Source organism: Macrotis lagotis, chromosome 7, assembly GCF_037893015.1.
Source record: "Macrotis lagotis isolate mMagLag1 chromosome 7, bilby.v1.9.chrom.fasta, whole genome shotgun sequence".
Lineage (NCBI taxonomy): Eukaryota > Metazoa > Chordata > Mammalia > Peramelemorphia > Peramelidae > Macrotis > Macrotis lagotis.
In genome coordinates, this window is record NC_133664.1 from 180781133 (window position 1) to 180797164 (window position 16032).

Below are 16032 nucleotides of genomic sequence, written 5' to 3' on the forward strand. Positions count from 1 at the left end.
GGAAAATAAAAGCTTTATGAAAATCCTCCACTATTTCTGTATAAGAAGTTCTGCAAAACAAAGAATCCATTCCTCTCCTACTTTGCCTACACATCCTTGCTCATCCAGTATATTAGGCATGTTCCACCTTTGAGTTCAGATCTTTTGGTCTCCAACCTTATTGTCAAAATGTGACACTTAAGTTACTATACATCTGGTATTTTTTTTTCAGTCTCCTAGTCTGTATATTTTTCAAATAATCACTGACATTTTTAATGTATTTTCAGGTTTGCAAAATATGCTCAACATAGCAATCCTATGAGGTATTTGTATCTAATGTAACAAGTATTCTTTTTTTTTTTTGCAAGGCAAACAGGGTTAAGTGGCTTGCCCAAGGCCACACAGCTAGGTAATTATTAAGTGTCTGAGACCAGATTTGAACCCAGGTACTCCTGACTCCAAGGCTGGTGCTTTATCTACTACACCACCTAGCCGCCCCACAAGTATTCTTATTAACCCCATTTTACAGAGGAAAACACTGAAGCTCAGTGTCCATGGCCACACACACATTTTGGATGTAGCATATGAACCCACTTCTTTCTGATTCCAGGTCCAAAACTCTACCCATTATTATATGCTGCCTCTCTATTTACAAACTTTAAATCATCATATAAATGTCAGCCATAATTATTAGTTTCATAGCTCATTTCAATTATGCAATTTAACAATTCAATAAAGATTATTGACCATCTATTCTGTTCAAGGCACAATTCTTATTCCAGGGAATAAAAAATAAATTAAGAAACAACATTTTTCCCACCTTCAATAAGCTTACAGTCTAGAAGGGGATAAGATATCACAAATATATATAATGCAATTTTAAAATGAACACTCTCCTGTGTCTACTCCTCTAGAGTAGAAAGAAGAAGAGACTTTCTTTTTCAAGCACATTCACAGCCCTGGCTCCTAGGGGATCCTATAGATGGTCTCTAGGGACTTCAAACTGACCACTGCTTCACTGATCCCCAGTGCCCCACTATATATAGTTCAGTACTTTTATTTTTATCACTTAAATCCAGAGAAGCAAAGCCAAAGGTCCCACAACATGTCACAAAGGTAGGAGACATACCCAAATCTACCAACTCTAAATTGCATGTTATTTCAGTAATAATAAAAATAGCTAACATTTACATAGCACTTTAAAGTTTGCAGTGTTTTTATAAAGATATCAAATTTAATTCTCAAAACTGATCTGGGAGATAGGTACTATTATCATTCCCATTTTACAGATAGGGCCAGCTTTGAACTCAGATCTTCCTAACTCAAAGTTCAAGCTCTTTGTCCATTGTGACTCTCAGTGCAGTCTTTCAATCACTCCTGGAGAAAAATCACAGGTATGGCTGGGTATTTTCAATGTACTCTATATACAAATTCTGTAACAAGTAAATAAATATATAACTGTAGAAGAGTAACCATAGGGGAAAAGGGGGGCATTAAAGTTCCTGCTAGAAAATCAATCAAATTGCAATTATATTTTGAACATTTACTAAGTACAAAGATAATGGAAAACATAAAAGAAATGAGGTTTCATACTTTTCTGATCTTAATGAGTTACATAGTTTAGTGGAATAAGTACTAAGAAATTAGGGTAGCCCTACAGAAATTTATAGTAATAATAGCTGATGTTTATGTAACATTGTAAGATTTGCAAAAACCTGTAGGACACATCTTATCTGAATCTTACCCTAAAGGAAGGCTCAGGGATAGAGTTTAAGTGACTCATGAATAAAGGATTAATAAATGTTGGTCAGGATCTGAACCCAAGTCTCTGCTGACTCACAACCAAGTTTTTTCAATATATATATCAACTGCTATAGTCACATTGCTTTGAAAAATTAAATTAAACAAACATTTTACCAAGTGCCCAGTAGATACAAGGTTCATTGATAATAGTTGATTGACTCAGAAAGTTTTCAGGATTGTAAAGTATTTTGCAGTATTATCTCTTTTTGACCCTTATTTCAACCCTATGAGATAGGGTTATATGTTATCATTTTATCATTATTACATTATTACAGACAAGAAAACTGATGCTTAAGAGTTTAGTTGACTTGCCTGGGGTGACACTGTGTTTGAGGTAGAATTGATATTATAAGTCAAAACACAATCTCCTCAGTGATGCTAAACTCAAATAGAAATGGATCCCTGCATATACATCTTGATTTAAAAAGTCACAAATGACCATTATCTCTGTTGTACTGTATTTTTATCATTTTCTTAAACATTCCCACATATATTTTAATCTGGATCAAGCTGTAAGTACTCCAGTTTTGCAAGGTATATGAATGTATGGGAGTGTTCAAGGCAGACTAGCACTTCTGGTATAAGGGCTTACTGAGCCCTTTATGAGGCTGTTTATTCACCTTTGGTGTCTATCTGACATTCAGCTCTGACCTGTGATTCCAAGAAGCTTTAATGTGTGCAGCTCCCATCTCAGCAAATGGGCTGGACCAGGTAACCAAGAAGTCTCATACCTGTCAGTGAGTTAGGGGAATGCCTAGCTCAACTATGTGAAGACCTCCCAGTCAAATGGACAAATGAGAACAATTTGTTCCAAAGGTCACAAAGGCAGCTGAAGCATGTATAGTAGGTACTTAAAGCTGGGTCAAGCTTAAAGCTGTGAAAAGGCTAAGGTCATCCACTGCAACCCAGACCATCACCAGTCATTAGAACTATGTCTTGCCACTGGACTTTGATGACAATAAGAGAGAATGAGGCTGATGAATTTATATAACTCTTCTTACCTAAATCTAATTCAGACAGAAGTTAAGAGATCATCTTACTTTGTAACACTGGTCCTCTTCAAAAGTGAAGGACAAATAGCAAACCTCTGATGCTGGGGATATAAAAAATGAAAAAAACAGTTCAGTATCTGTTCTCAGGACCATCCAGTCTAATAAATTATGCATATGAGTTACTCCTTCTTCCACAGAAGGTCATGACAATCTAACCAAATCATTGATGCAGTGATCTTTTTTTTTTTTGTGGAGGCCATTTGGAATTTCTGAGACTCATAGTGTACATTCTATAATCATATTTAAGTTCAAACTCCATGCCTTTCTCCCACTCCCTACAATGAATCTGTACAACTAAAAACAAGTACATACATTCTTTTCATGCTGTGAATTCTCACATCTTCTGTTGGAAATATATGTTGCTTCAGCATGGTCTTGCAGGTTAAGGATTCTGAATATTCATTGCCATAGCCTATATAACCAATATATATATATATATATATATATACCAAATAAGTCATATATAATTCAGTGAATGCCTAAAGAAATATCAGGATTTTTTTTTAATGAAACAGTTGATTCACAATAGATATGTAGGGAAGGTTGATATACTTTAAGAAAGATGAAGGCTCTGAATGATTTTTTATAGTGGTTATGAGATTTTCTTGAACTATCCATTTGGAGAACAAACTTGTGGCATATCTGATCAAGGTTAGGAGATTCAGGTTTGTAAAAGGTGCTCTGTCCACTAAGCAAATTCAATCAATGATGAATCAACATTTATAATGTGCATACTATGTGCTGGTAAGGAAGCTGAGAGAGCACTGACCTTGGAGTCAGGAGGAGAGTAGTTCAAATCTAACCTCAGACACTTGACTCTTTCTAGCTGTGTGACTTTGGGCAAGTCACTTAACCCCAATTGCCTCATAGCCAGGGCCATCTCCAGGCTTCCTAGTTCACATCTGATCACTGGACCCAGATGGCTCTGGAGGAGAAAATGAGACTGGTGACTTAGCACAGCACTCTCTCACTCAAATTCAATTCATGTGTTTGTCATGGCATCACCTCCCTGTAGACCTCACAATCTTCTTCAAAAATGAAGGACAAACATTATTATGACTATATACTGGGGGAGGGGGGGATACAAAAAAGAGAAAAGGGGAAGTCCCTACACTCAAGGAACTTACAATCTAATGGGGGGAAGACAACATGCAAACAAATGTAAGCTCTATTCAAAATTAATAGAAAATAATTAACAGAGGAAAGTATTAGAATTAAGAGGGATTGGGGAAGGGAACCTCTCATTTGTAGAATCTTCTCATGTATAGAGGGTCAGATTAAAGATGGAACCAAAGGAAGTTAAGGAGGTCAGTATACATAGATGGGGGAAGAGAGCATTCCAGGAATGGGGGGACAGTCAGAAAAATAATAACTTTGGAAAGAGTAGTTTTAATGGAATGATTAGTTCAGGAATCAGGTTGCAAGAGGTTAGGAAAAGTGAGAAGAGAGAAAATAGAAGGGTCTCCTGCACATGATTTATTCTAGAAGTTTAGCCACAAAGGATAGAAGAAATATAGGATGATAATAATGTTTGTCCTTCATTCTAAAAGAAGATCATGACATCAGGGAAGTGATGCTATGACAAGCACATGAACTGGATTTGAGTGGGAGGGGTGCTAAATCACCAGCCTCATTTTCTCCTCCAGAGCTATCTGGATCCATTGGTCAGAAGTGAATCAGGATGATTAGAGATGTCCCTGAATGTGAGGCAATCAGGGTTAAGTGGCTTGCCCAAGATCACAGAGCTAGTAGGTATTTGAGGTTAAATTCAAACTCCTGTCCTCCTGAGTTCAAGGTCAGTGCTCTATCCACTGTGCTGCCCTAGGATGATAATTACCACAAGGCTGGAAAAGGTCAAGAATCTGTTTTTTCAGTAGAGAGGGAGAGAATAAACGAATGGCTATGACAGAGGAGACAATCTGTTGGAGAAAATGGGATAGAATGCAATCACTGGAATAAGTAGAGGGGTTAGCCTTGATAAGGAGTAAGAACAGTTAATCATATCATATGCCTGGAGCAGAGAGATGGCAGGCCAGTGTCACTGGATCAAAGAATGCATTGGGGAGTAAGTGTAGAAGATTAAAAATAGGAAGGAGCTAGGTTATGCGAAACTTGGAATGTCAAACAGAGCATTTTGTATTTGAGTCTAGAGACAATAAGGGAACTACTAGAGTTATTGAAAGGGGCAGGAGATGAACATGACAAATTCACTTTATTGCCTAAATGAAGGATGGACTGAAATGGAGAGAGACATAGGTAGGCAGACCTATCAGCAGGCTATTTCAGTAATCCAGATGTGAGGTGATGGGGGTCTACCACTAGGGTGGTAAAAATGTCACAGGAGATGAGGAGGCATATTTGATAGAAGTTACAAAAGTAAAATCAACAAGCCTCAACAACAGATTGGATGGGGGGTGGGCAGAGAGAGGAAGTGTGGGAGAGACAGTGAGGAATCTAGGATGAATCCTAGGATGTAAGCTTGAGTGTCCGAGAGGATGGAGTTTCCCTCCACGGATAGCAATAAAGAAAGCAGAGTGGGAGAAGGGCTTAGGGGAAAAGGGAACAAATTCTGCTTTGCACATTTTGAGTTTAAGATGTCAACTGACATCCAGTTTCCGATGTCTGAAAGGCAATTGGAGATGCTTATATCAGAGATCAGCAGAGAGATTGGGACAGGATAGGTAGATCTGAGAATCACTGATATCTAGATGGTATTTAAATCTATGGGAGTTGACGAAATTCTATAGAGAGAAGAAAAGATAATTCAGGACTGAACCTTGAGGTACACCTGTGGTTATAGGTGTGGTCTGGAGGAGGAGCCAGGAAAGGAGACAGAAAAGGGACAGTCAGATAGGTAGGAAGAGAAGCAGGAGAGAGTAATACCCCCCAAATTTAGAGAAGTATGAAAGAGGGGAGAGTTATCAACAGCATCAAAAGCTTCAGAGAGGTCAAGGAGAATAAGGATTAAGGAAAGGTCAATGAGTTGGGCAACTAAAATATCATTAGTAACTTTGGAAAGAGTAGTTTTAGTGTAATAATTATATCAGGAGTCAGACTGTAAGATGTTAAGAAGAGTGTTAGAGGAGAGAAAATAGAAGTACATCTTGTAGATGATCTTTTCTAGAAAGGGTAGAAGAAATATAAGATGATAATTAGTGAGGATAGAAGGATCAAGAATTTGGTTTGTCAGGATAGGTGAAATACATATATGTTTGTAGGCAGGAGGGAATGGGCTGGAAGGGAGGGAGAGAGTAAAAGAATGGTTAAAACAGAGGGGACAATCTGGAGGAGATGGGATGGAATACAATAATTGGAACAAATAGAGAATTAGCCTTGGTTAAGAGTAAGGACATTTTCATCGTGTGAGACAGGGGTAAAAGAAGATGAGTGGCAGAAGGCATCTGAGTGATGGAAGATAAGAATGATATTTATTCTTCATTCACAAAGTAGAACATGAGATCAGGGAAGATATGCTATGACAAACAAATGATTTGGATTTGAATGAGAGGGTGTTATGCTAAGTCACCAGGCTCACTTTCTCCTATAGAGTCATCTGGGTCCAGTGGCCAGATATGAATCAGTACAACTGGAGATGGTCCTGGTTGCAGGGCAGCCAAGATTAAGTGACTTGCCCAAGATTACACATTAGTAGTGTCTAGTTTCTGAGGCCAGATTTGAATTTGAATTCATGTCCTTCTGACTCCAAGGCTGTTGCTATTTCCAATGCATCACCTAGCTGCCTAGAAGTTGGAAAACAGGGGAGAAGGAGTTCATGGAAAATGACCTCATTTTTTCCCTGTGAAACAAGAGACAAGATTCTCAGCTTGGGTGGGGGAGAAGAGGGTGGTATAGGTGAGGAAGGGGGAAGAGGAATCCTAAGAGTCTGATTTGGAAGAGCTTCTATGAAGATAGCAGGATAGTGAGATAGGGAGATGTGTGGGATAGTGAATTGATAAGAGTCATAGTAAGATTCACCAGCAGCACTTGGAAAATATAGGTTCCTCTGGTGAAAAGGGAGAACAAACAAAAAATATGAACTCTTCTCATTCATCTTAATACTTTTAAACCAAATAAATAAATGTTTCCAGCGCTTTTGAGTCAGTTGGTGTTATTTGTTATTCAACTTTATCTTTCCCAATTATGAACAGGAATTCTCTATTCCAGTTGATTTCCTCAATATTCCCCATTCTGCCTTTTTAATTAATTGAATCAGAGATCTCTTCACAGCCCTGTTCAAGAACCATCTACTTTGGGAAATTGTCCTAAGTGCTCCTATTATCCCTTCTGCCCAATCAAATCTTACCTGTGTCCCACCTGCTCTATAATACCTTTCTGAACTTCCCCACTTAGCTATATATTCTTCCTCTCAAAGTCCTTGGCACTTATTGTCTTATTGTCTATCCATTCATTTGGCATTTAGCTTATATATTTTGGATAAAATATGTGACAAACTATATTGTGCAGTGGATAGAACATTAGGCCTAGAGTCATGAAGACTCATCCTCCTAAATTCAAATCTGGCCTCAGATTTAGTAGCTGTGTGTCCCTGAGCAAGTCAGTTAACCCTGCTTGCCTCAGGTATCTCAGCTACAAAAGGAGTTAGAGAGGGAAATAGCAAACCCTTCTAGTATCTTTGCCCAGAAAACCCCAGTGGGATTATAGAGTCAGATGCAACTGAAACAACTGAATAACAACAAAACTTGGATATATGTGTGTAAGCATAATCATGTGTACTATGCATGCATGTATATATTCAGTGCATACTAATATACATCCAATAAGTTTGCAACTTTCTTAAAAGAAGCATCCAGCACAGTGCTTTGAACCCAAAGTAGATATTGATACATTTAATTCAATTCAATAAATATTCATTATGTACCTACTACTTTAATACAATCAGAGGTAAACCCTCAAGTAACTTGCCTAACTTGCCATCAATTTACTGTTAATACAAAATGTTTGATACACAATGTGTGTCAAATAAAACACATACTTGAAAGGGCTTCATTTAAACAATGAGCTATCTATCTGAAGGATACTATCTTAGCATCTATCTCATGCAGTGGGGTTTTCAATGAGACAGGCTTCAACCAGAACAAATTAGAGAGTTTACTAACTCAGTTTCTCTAATTCAGGAATTTCTCCTTAGTTTCTCACCACCACCACCACCCCTACAGCACCACCATCACTGCCACCTTAGGGAGTGGTAGCTCATTTACATAACAAAAAATATTCAGAGTATAAGAATGCATTCATTTAAATTCAAAATAAACCAAAATAAGTGTTCAGAGATTGAATTGTTTTTCAAACACAATCATTCAGAATACCTTTCCACTCTATCTTTTTTTTTAACTTTGAGAGGGGACATTTTAGCTAAACATTTTATTTACCTCTAGCCTCACAACTCTAAAGAGTACAAAAGAGGGAAATCTGTCACTGCCTCCTAGACCGATGCCCAAGAGGCACACATTTTCCTGAGGAGACTGGATGGCTCAGCAATCCTATAATTCCTCCTGGGAACACTGGAACTTATCTTTTCAACAGTTCCAGACAAAGTTCTAAGTCCAAGAAAATTAACCCATCCTTTGTGCTTTAGTATAAACCCTCATCTCCTGCCCTGACCAAAAATTTTACTCATAGATAAGTCTAAATTGTAAATCTAGTCTCACCACACCAATCTCTTGCATGATTAACTTGGTTCTTAAAAGTTTAATTCAAATAGATTCTAATGTTTGGTACCATGGTTATTTTTAAGGTAGGTAGAATAAGAGAAGAGACCATTTTTAAATTATGAATCATATCTTATTGTTTAGGTGAATAATTTAGCTTACTCAATCTGAAATGAAGGAACAAAAAAAGCAAGGTCCTTACTTTCTTTGAATCTATTACAATATGAAGCAATATAGCCTAGAAGTGCTATAAGAGACTGGGGTTTGAATCAAATTCTGAACTGACTTGCTATATGATGGGAGATCATCTGCTCCATTTTCCTGTTTACAACAGAAATATATCATTATTACCAATTTCCTATCACTACACCTGCAAAGGGAATATAGAATTTAGACAATTAGTTTCTCTTCCTCAATTATCTGATGGGAACTTAGATGGTTCAATGGACAGAGTGCCAGGTCTAATATCAGGAAGATTCATCTTCTGGAGTTTGAATCCAGTCTCAAACACTTTCTATCTGTGGGATCCTGGGCATATCATTCAATCATTTTTGCCTCAGTTTCTTCATCTAAAAACGAGTTAGAGAAGAAAATGCAAACCATTCCAGTATCTTTTCCAAGAAAACCCACAGAGAGAGAGATGGATATGACTGAACAACAGCAAAATCTTTATTATCTGAACATTTTAGGAGAACTGGAGTTATGAGCCTGAATTATTAGAAAAACTGATTTCATTCTCAATTATTCATTCAACAAACATTTATTATGTCTACTATGCACACCATACTAGACCCTGGAAAAAATACAAAGATAGGTAGGAAATAAGCAAGACAAAGTTCCTCTCCTCAAGATGTTCACAGTCTAGAAGATAAGATATTTTCATAAATATATTGCAAATTATGTGAAGAGTCTAAGAGAAGTAACAATTCTAGAAAGGTATATAAAGTTTTAAAAGTACTTCACACCTCACTTAAATACATAATATTACAAGGTGGATAAAGAACAGGAAGTTCATATTTTTATATATTTGATCTAAGTTTTTTAGCTTGGTCAATTTCTTCGCAAGTAGTGAACTTTTGGTCATTCACTGTCTATAGGAGGAAAAAATGAAAAGGTTTGAGGATAATCCCTATGTCAACTTTGGTTTTTAATTGGCAGAGCAATTTGTTATGTATCAAATAAAAAGGTCAAAAGAAAACAGAATTATTCTCAGATAATATCTGGAACTGTGGAGAAATAACCAGAAAAATAATACCAGCTAAGTTTTCCACATCAAGCGATATAAAACTAATTTACCATCCCACATCCTAGTATCCCTGTCCTAGTCTCAATTCCTGAAATATTTGATAACCTTACAAATTCTCCATTTTTCTATAAAGACATTTTGACTTTGTAAATTTCTGTTCTTCCACATCACTCCAACAATTGCTCAGAAAGATACTGCATATAACTAAATCCCAATTATCTTATTATAATTATATTGTCAAAGTGTGCTACATGAAGTTGGGCAGCTTGTTTTGCTTCAACATTTCCAAAGTTTCTACTGATGTCTCCTGTGCTGTACCACATGGTTTCTAGAAGTTTTAAATGCCAACCAAATATCCAGAGTTGTATCTGGTAGTCATCCTTCAAGTTCTTAAGGAAAGATAAAGCTTCATATTTGCTGCTGATGTTAGAAATTTAGTGGTAGACAAATTCCTCAGATGTGAAATCAGTGAAGAGTCAGAAACTCTAAAGTAGGAACAGTGAATCTGTGCATAGAAGACAGGTTTGACTTGAAGGTATGTCAATTTGAAAAGTATAAATGTGATAACAGGTGTAGCTTACTGAGGCAACTATGGCCTCAGTGGATAGCATACTGGGCCTTGAGTTAGAAAGGTAGGAGTTTGAATCCAGCCTTTGACACTTACTAGCTGTGTGACCCTAGAAGAGTCACATAACCTGTTTCTTTACATTTACTAGAGAAGTATCTTTGCCAAGAAAACCTTGGAATAATATGGTCCCCCAGGGTCATGAATAGTTGAACACAACTCAGTGATTGACTACAACAATATTCACTGTGTCCTGATATATAATTCTTTCACAATTCTATATCCCTAGATCTCAATGTATGCTGAAATGTGCTTCTTACACTATTCTGTTATCTAAAAGCTCATCAATTTTTTAGCATTAATTTTAATGTGAAGAAGGGCTTATAATCATATATGGAGGTGAACTCGATCATTTCCAAAGTTTCTTTTGAGTCTGACCCATTAGGGGACTGGTTGGATAAGTTAACCTGAGGAAGTACCTTGGTTACTTCAGTTCTCTCTCTGCCATCCCCCATGTGGACAGAAACATCTTTTTTCTCATCTCTCTTCAAAACCCTGAGGATATGTCTTTTCATTTCATCTATTCCCTCACATCATATTCATTGGGAAAAGGAGTTTATTTCTGAGGAGAAAGCAATAGGGGAAGGAGAGAGATGCCCAAGACCACTGAGACAACTAACTACTCATTTCCCACCTAATACCACTGTTTAGTTCAAGTTTGGGCTAAAGGAATCCATGATGGGTTTAATCTTTTCCCTGCATTTGGGTATTTATAATATTATTTGATCAGTTTAAAAAAAACTCCTTTGACTTGTTTTTTACCTCCTAACTAGAAGCAAAAGAAAAAAACCATTAATTTAGAAAGAGAATTTCCTTCTCTCTGTGTATGCATCCCAGAGAAATCCAGCCCCTTGTTCTACTGGTTCTTTTAATCTCCCCATAGACACACACATACACAATTATATCTTAGGGAAACTAGTTTCTTTTAGAGAACACATGGTCAACATAGAAAACAAACAGATTTTATATGGAAATAAGGAATGATAAGTTAATTTAGTGGATCAAGAGCAGAGTAGGAGAGAGAGAGAGAGAGAGAGAGAGAGAGAGAGAGAGAGAGAGAGAGTTTCAACACTGCTATTCTCATCAATTAAGCCAAAGAATTAGTCTCTTTCCACTGAACCTATAGCTCTGAGAGATTGCCTCATGCTACATCTTTCATTCACTCTCTCCTTCTCTTCCCCCTTTTTTGTTCTCTTTTGTTTTCTCTCCCTTTTTTCTCTTTTGTTCTTCCTCTTTCTCTCTCCCTCTTTCTCTTTTCCTTCTGTTTCTCCTCTTTCCCTCTCTCTTGCTCCCTCTCTTATTTTCTCTTCATCTTTTGTTTTCTCATTCTCTCTCTTCCCTTTCTCTCTCTCCCTCCTTTTCCCTCCTTTTCTTGTTCTCCCCATCTTGCTCCATCTCCCTCTCCCTCTTTTCTCTCTTGCTCTCATTATTTCTCTCTTATTCTCTCTTCCTCCCATTCTCTCATTCTCTCCCTTCAGTCTCTCACTGTCTCTGTCTCTATCATTGTCCATCTGTCTGAATCTCTTTCCCCTCTCCCTGACTTTTATTCCCTTTTTTTTCAGGATAAGTATTTTTCCCTTCAGTTGTCCTTTGCTTATGTTAGTTAGCATGAGGGCTAACCACCTGAGAGTCAAGGAGAGAAACACAATGAGAATCTCTATTCTACTCAGCAAATATTCATTTCAGAAAGGGTGCTACACTAACATTCTATCATTCTCTAATTCACAATTCATACTTTATCAAATGGTAAAGTAAATATAATATAGTCTTCTAACTACCATCCAGTTCAATATGGTATAAACCATGAGGCAAAATAATTAAATAATAAGAGTGCATTGCTCAGAGTTAGGGAGACCTGTGCCCACATCTTCCCTGGGTCACATTCAAGCTGTGTGACCCTCTAAAGTCACTTAACCTCTCTCACTGCCCCCAGTAGCCCTCTAATAATCTAAATAGCAGAACAGGGAATGATCTATATTGGTATAGGAAGTTTGCTCATCAGGGAAGAATTTACACTAATGAAACCTTAAGTTTGGACAAAAAAAAAAATCATGGCATACTTCATTCAAAAAAAATACCTCTTTATTTGCCTTTGGAATTCATGGATACTATTTTTTTCTTTCCTTCTTAGATTTTCCCTATTCCAAAAATCCAACATTCTTTCCACTATTCCAACAAATAGTGAAGCATTATTTTAAGTATAAAAAAGTAATGTTGGGAAACAGGATCCATGGTTACTTTGCTTAACTTTCTTTTTTTAATTGAACTTTGAAGCCCAATTCTATTCCCTAACTCCTTACCTTTTCCCCCCCACCCATTCCTATGTGTTAACAACATAGAACAGCCAGGGGTGTGTTGTTAAATGCTTAAGTAGCTGGGACAAGGATGGGGGGTGGGGGAGTACATTTGACACACTTTAACTTTAATCGAAATCATTAATATTTTCTCCATCACTTTCTTAATTCTAGACAACCAACAAAATGATACATCAAGCTCTGATTTATAGAGCTTGCCAAATTCTGAGATGTAAATACCCACTGAAAATTTAACAATTGGCTCTAGTACAACTCAGTCAGTCCATAAAAAAGATTTAAATCAAAGAATTCAAGTTTGAATCTTGAGTCTACCAATGACTCCTCATGCCTCAGTTTCCCTCCCCTAACATGAAGTCTACTAAATGATTCTTCCATAGCTAAATCCATATGCTTATTCATCTTTCAGGCCCTCAAACCCTTTTCCTTTTCTTTCTCCTTCTCATTCCAAACTTTTCAATCTTGATTCCTTCTTGTAATACCCACCCCACCCCAACCCTTACCCTCTACCTTCTCTTCCTTACTTTCATATGGCAAGTCTCTGGTTCTCTCTCCTCATAATCACTCAAAGTTTTCCTTACTACAGAATCACTCACTTGGGATTAATCATGAATGTGCAAGAAGCCATTAGGGTTGTAGCTAGTACTAGGGAGCTGAAATGACAGCTTGACCTTTGGATTTTAGGAGTTTGGGGTTGGTTTCCTTACCCATTAAATCAAAGTTTGTTTACCTCACATTGGTTCTAGGGAGGCTGTTTTGCCTTTGTTGTCTAAACACTATCCTCAGGGTTGCTTGGCTACTCTTTGGGGGGTCCTGACTGACTTGAACTACTAGGGAAAAATCAGAGAAAAGTAAGCATGACAAGGATATGTTGGTTGCTTTCAAGTTAAAAAAAAGATCAATATACATTTATTAAGCACCTACTATGTGTTAGGCAGTGTTCAAAGTGTTGGGGATACAAAAAGAAACAAAAGACTGGAGAGTTAGGAGAGGGTTGGATTTGGAAGGTCTTTGAATGCCAAACAAAGAATTTTGTATTTACTCCTGGAGGAGATACTAATATCTTAGAACCTTCTGAGCAAATGATTAATACAGTCCTCTAGTCTCTGTTGGTGGCTAGGGTTCAACATTCTCAGGGAGTGGATTTTCCTTTACCTTTGAGTATCAGAATCAAAGATAATTTTAAATGCTGCAGAAGAAGAGACAGGGTGGTGGAATGTTTGGAGAGCTGACTTAGAAGTCCTCAGGTCATTTTGGTTACTAAGCTTTGACAAAGTACAGAGAGCAATTCGCTAAGATCCTGGATCACAAAGAAGAAACTGACCTTATGGTAAAGAAGGTTTCTTCACTCAGAAGCAAGGAAATGAAATCAAAATCCTGTCTTTACCTTTATATAAGGACCAAACTTTGAGTTATTAAATACATCTCATAAATGTAGTACATATCACAGTATTCTCCATGCCCTCTCATTCTATGTGTACCTTGCCCACAGTCTTCAAACATTTCTTCAGAGAGTGTCTGCCTACCATGTTGGAGATTTTCCTCTGGGTCTCTTAACATTAAATGGGTACCAGCTTACACATCTGTTACCATTATTTCCACAGGATGATAAATAAAAAGTAAAGCAAATGAGAGTGGAGAAGAGAATGATCTTTCCTTTTTCAAAATCAAGCTAAAAAGGCAATGAGTCATCCTGAAAGACTAAAAAGAATTTTTTTTCCATTGTCAAAAAATTGGGAAATATATAATAAGGTAGAATGACTTCTCAAAAGGAAAGATGTATGAAAAAATACAAGAATCTATGAGAGGCTAGCTTAAAATAGCCAATGGAATATGGCAGTTGCATCTAACTTTTTTTTAACTGGGTCACATCTATCTTACCTCTTAGGTTTTTTTTTTCTCACTAATAAACTTTATTTTTCAATTTGATCACATGATAACTAGCACTTATTATCAATATTAACAATATCAGCTTTCATTGATCTGTTGGTCAATATGTTTTAAAGCAATTAAATAGTTATTATTTCATTTGTTCCCCAACAACTTCTATAAGATAGGGACAATTTTTAAAAAAAATTTTTACTAATGAGGGAAACTAAGACAATGACAGTTTAGGTGAATTACTCATCTAAACTATAATCACACTTTTTGTTGTTGTTGACGCATTTCAATTGTATCCAAATCTTCATCACCCCATTTGGGGTTTTCTTGGCAAAGATACTGGAGTGGTTTCTCATTTTTCTTCTCCAGCTCATTTTACAAATGGGAAAACTGAGGCAAACAGGATTAAGTGACAAGCCCAGGGTTGCACAATTAAGTGTCTGAGGCCAGAGTTAGACTCACAAAGATGAATTTTCCTACCTTTAGGTCCAGTATTTTATCTACTGTGGCATCTAGCTACCCCATACCTATAAAGTATTTGTCCCCAAATCTGTCAGATACATAAAAAAAATATGTTCTCAAGTGGCAAGTTTTCACAGAACTTTTGATCAGCTTCTATAAAGAGTAACAAGTAGCCTTAACTGATCATTGGTTAGACAGAGTAGAGACAGAGCAGACCAAGAAAATGTCAAGATTGCCACTTTGAGTAGCAAGTTATAGAATAAGTTGTTTCAATGGACAAACCATAGATTTGAAAAATCTGAAAATACAAAGATTTGATTCATGAGCCAGTTAGGAGAAAGGTTTAGAAAAGAGTAAATTTTTACACCTTACTTGTATCACTGCTCTTTGTAGTATTATTCTCCAAGCAATTCAAGTGTCTTTAATTTAGGGTAATAATAATAATGTTTTTCATATTATCAAACCCTGAACAGAGCTTTTTAAAATCTAGATGTTCAGACTGGCTCTGTGATGTTCTTTAACGATTACTTTATTTTTAAAGATTTGCACACAGATGCAAGGGAAGTGTAAGTTTTACAACTACCCCAACTCCTCAATCTCATCATCCAGCTTTTAACCTTAAATAAACTTATATGACTTAATGAATAAAAAAACTCCCCATTTTTAGTTGATAATTTAATTCTTTCATTAGAGAGATGTAATGGATGCACAATTTTTAAAATGACCAAAGCTCCATAATTCCTGAAGATATTGAAAGAAGAGGATCATTTGGGGTTGCCCTTGGTCCCTTAGAAGGAAGACCTAACCCTATGGAAAAAAAATTCCTAACTTTGGATTTTCCAGCAAACAATAGCTGCCCAGCAGCCCCTGGCCTCCTTTTATCTCTGTTAAGTCTAATCCTTCGATAAACCTCTTGTTTCCTACACTTGATGCCTCACTCTTTTACTAGTCCCAAATCCATCAGACATACTGTGGTTGGCTCTTTGTGAACAAACAGAGCTGA